Below are 5598 nucleotides of genomic sequence, written 5' to 3'. Positions count from 1 at the left end.
CGAATCTTATTTAATTGCATACTTATAGTATAGCGAATTATTGTGGTCATGCTTAATAAACTGGTCTAAATGGATAAATATTTCTAATTAATTTTATCAAAATTGGTCCTTATCATGCAAATTTTGAAACCATATTAAAAATCGATGATTGACATACCACAATAATATCGCCGAATATCTTTATTTAGTATCTTTCTGATCAAAACAGACTTCAAGTGCACAAAGTTTACGAGACGGCGTTTATATAAAGATTTCTGCAACTGACCGCAAACTGACCTTGATACCTTGCGGATTGGAATGCAATGCATTACAGTCACTACGTTATTGTCAGTAAGACACAATGATCGCAACCCCTTTTGCGAACTCCGGTGATGAACTGTATATAAACTCTGACTTTCACAAAATGACCGCGTTTTGACCCGAAATCTCGCGGGTTGAAATGCAATGCAAGTAAGTACTAAATATGACAACATAGCCTTTAGTTAAACGCTTTTGCGCTGGTATTTCTCTGAAAATAAAAGGTGAACGCACAAACTGTATTTATGTCGAAAATTGATTGTAAAACTGTTCTATCTATTGGGCCTTTTCATTAGAGATAAAATTGTTTCATGCAGTAAAACAGTGTTACAAAGACGCGGATATGTTTCCAATGTTCTGGTGTTATACTCAAATCAGCCAATGGAATAAATGAAGTGCATTCATTCGTAGCTAGCCGCGGGAAATTTTATTTGAGTATTATTGGAAACTTACAAAGGTCAAGTCAGGGTGAAAAGCTGGCTTATTCAGCTTACGCCGAAAAATGGGGGTCACCAGTGAAAACGAAAAGTTCTGGCTTTACAATCAAGGCTACCCCCCTTTTCCAGAAAAGCCATACTGAATTTGAGATTTTTATATGTGAGCATTAAGATGAGCTAAATGTTCAAAAATTATTATAAAAAGATAAAACAAGGGCTGTTTGTAAAACATGCATGCCCCCCATATGGGCTGTCCGTTGTAGTGGCAGCCATTGTGTGAATACGATTTTTGTCACTGTGACCTTGACCTTTGACCTAGTGATCTGAAAATCAATAGGGGTCATCTGCGGGTCACAATCAATGTACTTATGAAGTGTCATGATCCTAGGCAAAAGCGTTCTTGAGTAATCATCCAAAATCATTTTACTATTTCGGGTCACCATGACCTTGACCTTTGACCTTGTGACCTCAAAAGGGGTTATCTGCAAGTCATGATCAATCTACCTATGAAGTTTCATGATCCTAGGCGTATGCGTTCTTGAGTTATCATCCGAAAACCATTTTACTATTTCGGGTCACCGTGACCTTGACCTTTGACCTAGTGACCTCAAAATCAATAGGGGTCATCTGCGAGTCATGATCAATCTACCCATGAAGTTTCATGATCCTAGGCGTATGCGTTCTTGAGTTATCATCCGGAAACCATTTTACTATTTCGGGTCTCCGTGACCTTGACCTAGTGACCTCAAAATCAATAGGGGTCATCTGCAAGTCATGATCAATCTACCCATGAAGTTTCATGATCCTAGGTGTATGCGTTCTTGAGTTATCATTCAAAAACCATTTAACTATTTCTGGTCACCGTGACCTTTGACCTAGTGACCTCAAAATCAATAGGGGTCATCTGCGAGTCATGATCAATGTACCTATGAAGTTTCATGATCCTAGACCCAAGCGTTCTTGAGTTATCGTCTGACAACCACCTGGTGGACGGACCGACCGACAGACTGACCGACAGACCGACATGAGCAAAGCAATATACCCCCTCTTCTTCGAAGGGGGGCATAAAAAAGAGGAAAAGCCTATAATAAACCCATAAACATATAAACATACATACATCTCATATATCATGTGTGAGACGAAACCTACTCAGTGCAGTAAGATTTGCTAACCTTGTTTGAAATTGCATGTGAAATGCGTTCTTCTATAAATAAGACTTGAAAATGTTACAGGGAAATAAGAACATTAATAATTAAGTAACAAGGCACATATAATCATTCAATCAAACACGTTTAAAGGAAAATAGATTTATCAATGTATCAATGACTAGTGATACTAGTGATATTAAACATTAAACTTATTATGACAAACAAAACAAATACACGATTGTCATGGTAGTTCTTTGAAGAACTTTGACAGGTTGGAATAAGTGTCTCCAAAAGACGCTTGGCATTGGTGACCCTGGGCTGACCGTCAAAGTTATTTATTATAAAAATGTTCTTGAGACAATCGCGTTCAAAGATCATTTTAAGATGCATATGGTCGAGTCCAGAGCCAGCTATAATATTTATGTTGTGGCAGCATTGAACACATGACTGTAAACAAGAACACTCAGTGACTGCAAGTTCCTAGCTTTTTTACGGGTTGAATTTGAGTCCATAATCTGTCTGGTTTCATTTTCCTCCTGCACAGGTAATCAGCATACAATGTATCACTGAAATGTTGAAGTTGATATTTGACTAGTACATGTAGTTATATTCAGACAGGTTCATAAGATCATCAATTACCGTAATTACTCTATGTTTTCGGACACTTAAAAATAATTATTTGTATTCGTGTCCAAAAACTTAGATACGAAAATTATTCTCAAAATACAGGTATCCGAAAACTTAGAGTCAAAAATTGAAGTGTCCGAAAATAGCGTCCATTGTATCAACGACTACCGGTGATAGCACGCGCTTGTAAAATATCATTTAGAATAAATTACAGTTATGTTTGCATTATCTTTTAAATAATTTTAAATGCTTAAATTATTTGACAGAAAGTTACTACTAGGTTGTACTTTGGCCAACGAGTTCACAGAAGAGCATGTGATGTACCGATACTCGCTATTATGAACCTGTAATTAACGCAATAAAAAAGCAAACTATGAATTCTTTGTTTGTTCGTTTCCGAAAGTTGTTGTCTTACACCTTCCATTAATCGTTAAACTAGCAATAGGGTGCATCACACTTTGAAGCTTTTATTATTTGTTACAGCTATTTTACTGAGAATCGGTAATACCATTGCGCTAGATAATTGAACTTGTTAATTGGCACTACCCCTGATAATTGTCAAAACGCTTATGCTATCGGGCGAAACCAATGTTTGATACCGGTTTACAGGGTTATTTACCCAATAATGCAAATGTAATGGTCCGTTGCCCTCAGGCATGCACCTGCCACGTTTTATGATGTTAATCCGGTTGTAAAACCCCATAATCGAAGTGTCATTATATATCAAAAACAGGACCAACATTTGGTAAAACAGCGCTGTAATATATACTGTCCGAAAACTTAGAGATATTAATTATTGACAAAAACTCGAGTGTCCGAAAATTAAGAGTCACGAAAAATAATTATTTTTGCTAAAAAAAAGGGGTGTCCGAAAACTTAGAGCAGAGCTCCAGATAAGGGTCGTATTTTCGTAATTACGAATTATTTTCAAGTCCGTTACGTATTTATTTTAAAATCTTGTCATACCATTAAGAATTTCAAAATCCAGTTACGAATATTATTTTTACATCGGATCTTATCGATTTTTATTGAGTTCTTTTTGCGTATTAAAGATCTTTGCGGTGCTTATATAGAATGGATATCAGGTTTGTATAACAAAGCGCATTTTTCCAATAAAAGCGGCGTATACAGTCTATCTGGCAAAAAAAATGGCGGCGCCCAGAGAACGTCCTAAAAAAATGCAAAGCGTCCAAAAACACGCTTTTAACATATTGTACGCAAAGTAAGCCGAAGTTAAATGTTAAGAAAGACATTATAGAAAAGATCTTATACGATGTTGTTTGTTCAGTTGCCGACACAGTCAGAAAAGCTAAACAAAAACGCAACACGACGGGTCCAAACTTAAACACAAAAAAAACATTGAACGAGTGGAAGGGACAAGTCCCGTGGCTAATCGTTGAAAAGATTGAAGGGGAGATCCGTTCTAATTGTGAAATATGTAAAAATTCATCTAAGGCATACAATCTAAGCACAGTTTGGGCATATGAAGGTATTTGAAAAATAACATTGTATAATACTGAAAAGACACTGTTGAACTCGCATAAATAAAGTTGCTAGTATGTTTATTTTGATTTTTTTTTGCATGAAAATAACCATTATTATTTATTTTTAGGTCTTTTAGAAAAAATAAGAATTATTTTCCAAAAATTAGTAGTAACGTTAAGAATAAAATTTCAGAGTTAAGAATTCTTTTTGAAAATCTGGTAGTATTTAAAAATTTACAAAACCTTATCTGGAGCTCTGCTTACAGTGTCCGAAAACAGAAAGTAATTACGGTAGTTTCAGTCAACAAAATTATGCACAATTGCAAATTGTGTATGAATAATTTTAACTATTTGTATTTATTAAAATAGAAATATTTGGTCTTTTCTTATTAATTTGGCTTCAATAAGCCTTCTCAAAGTTGTTTCTATAAATTGACAACATTTTCTTCAAGTTCTTTAACAAAATAATTATATACAGATGTCAAATACACAAGCACTTGTATAGGAGTAAGAACTGATATTAGTGTTTCATGAGAAGTGTGAAATGATCCATTATGATATGCGTCATCGTTTTTATTTATTCAGACATTCACGACATAGCATGTCATTACTCAGTATTTTATATGATAAACCCCTTTTAACTGGATTAATAAGTAAGTGTAAACACCACATATCCAGTAGGGATAATACATGTATTTGGTATTAACAATTGGATGAAGAATGTATATATATAGATGATCACACAAAAAGTATACATGTATCATTTTCAGAATAGTAATTTTTGTATTTTGGACATAATATACTTTTTTGTTGTTTGTTTGAGGAAAACATCAATACTCGGTCATAAAATTCAAATATGCTGTCCTTGATTTCCATGCATTTACAACACAACTTTTTCGGCTAGATTGAACTTTACCGGTACGCAGTTGTTTACCACTATCAACAAAGCGGGGGTTTGGGGGCGGTAGCCCCCGATACTAAGGAAATATATAGGATAAATAGGATTATAAGGTGTTGCGTTAGTTGTTATATGTTAGGTGTTAAGGGTTAGGGTACGCTGTTTGATGTTAAGTGTTGCGTACCGGTAAAGTTCAATCATCCCACTTTTTCCTTACATGGCACGTTTTCTTTTTCAAAATGAAAGCAAATATGAGCCCGATTATGTGGTAAAAATCACTGACAGGGTGCACTTTTCCTACAAAATTTACTTTACTCCAATTATGAATAATGAAACTGTTATACTTGAAAAAAAATCTATGTACCTTCCTGTTCCGAGCTTTGTGTTGATAGCAAAACAAGGCTTTCTTGAAAAGTTGAAGACTCTTCTTTACGTGATGGGTTTTGCCGCGGTCCATACAATAACCGAAAAGCACCGAAAAGCACCGAATAGCACCGAAAAGCACCGAAAAGCACTCAATTTCTCTCTATATATATGCAATATATCGTTTTTAGTGTGTGTTAACGAGTTTAATTAGTAATAAATGGTTATATGATTGTATGTTTATACTACATTGTGCCCAAAATGGTAAATATCGGCAATTACCGACCGAAAAGCACTGCATGTGAAGACCGAAACGCACTCAATTTCTCGCTATATATATGAAT

General features: G+C 35.1%; 1 long non-coding RNA gene across 1 annotated transcript; it reads right to left on the bottom strand.

The window, feature by feature from the left end:
* Positions 1-836: 836 nt before the first annotated feature.
* LOC127879308 (uncharacterized) lies at positions 837-5366 on the bottom strand. The gene is made up of 3 exons (XR_008049006.1): positions 5256-5366; positions 1479-2448; positions 837-1340 (listed from the first exon to the last, which is right to left on the bottom strand). It is a non-coding gene; the product is annotated as an uncharacterized LOC127879308 (long non-coding RNA).
* Between the last annotated feature and the right edge of the window lie 232 nt (positions 5367-5598).

The sequence above is a fragment of the Dreissena polymorpha genome, chromosome 4, assembly GCF_020536995.1.
Source record: "Dreissena polymorpha isolate Duluth1 chromosome 4, UMN_Dpol_1.0, whole genome shotgun sequence".
NCBI lineage: Eukaryota > Metazoa > Mollusca > Bivalvia > Myida > Dreissenidae > Dreissena > Dreissena polymorpha.
This window is presented reverse-complemented; position numbering and strand designations above follow the sequence as displayed.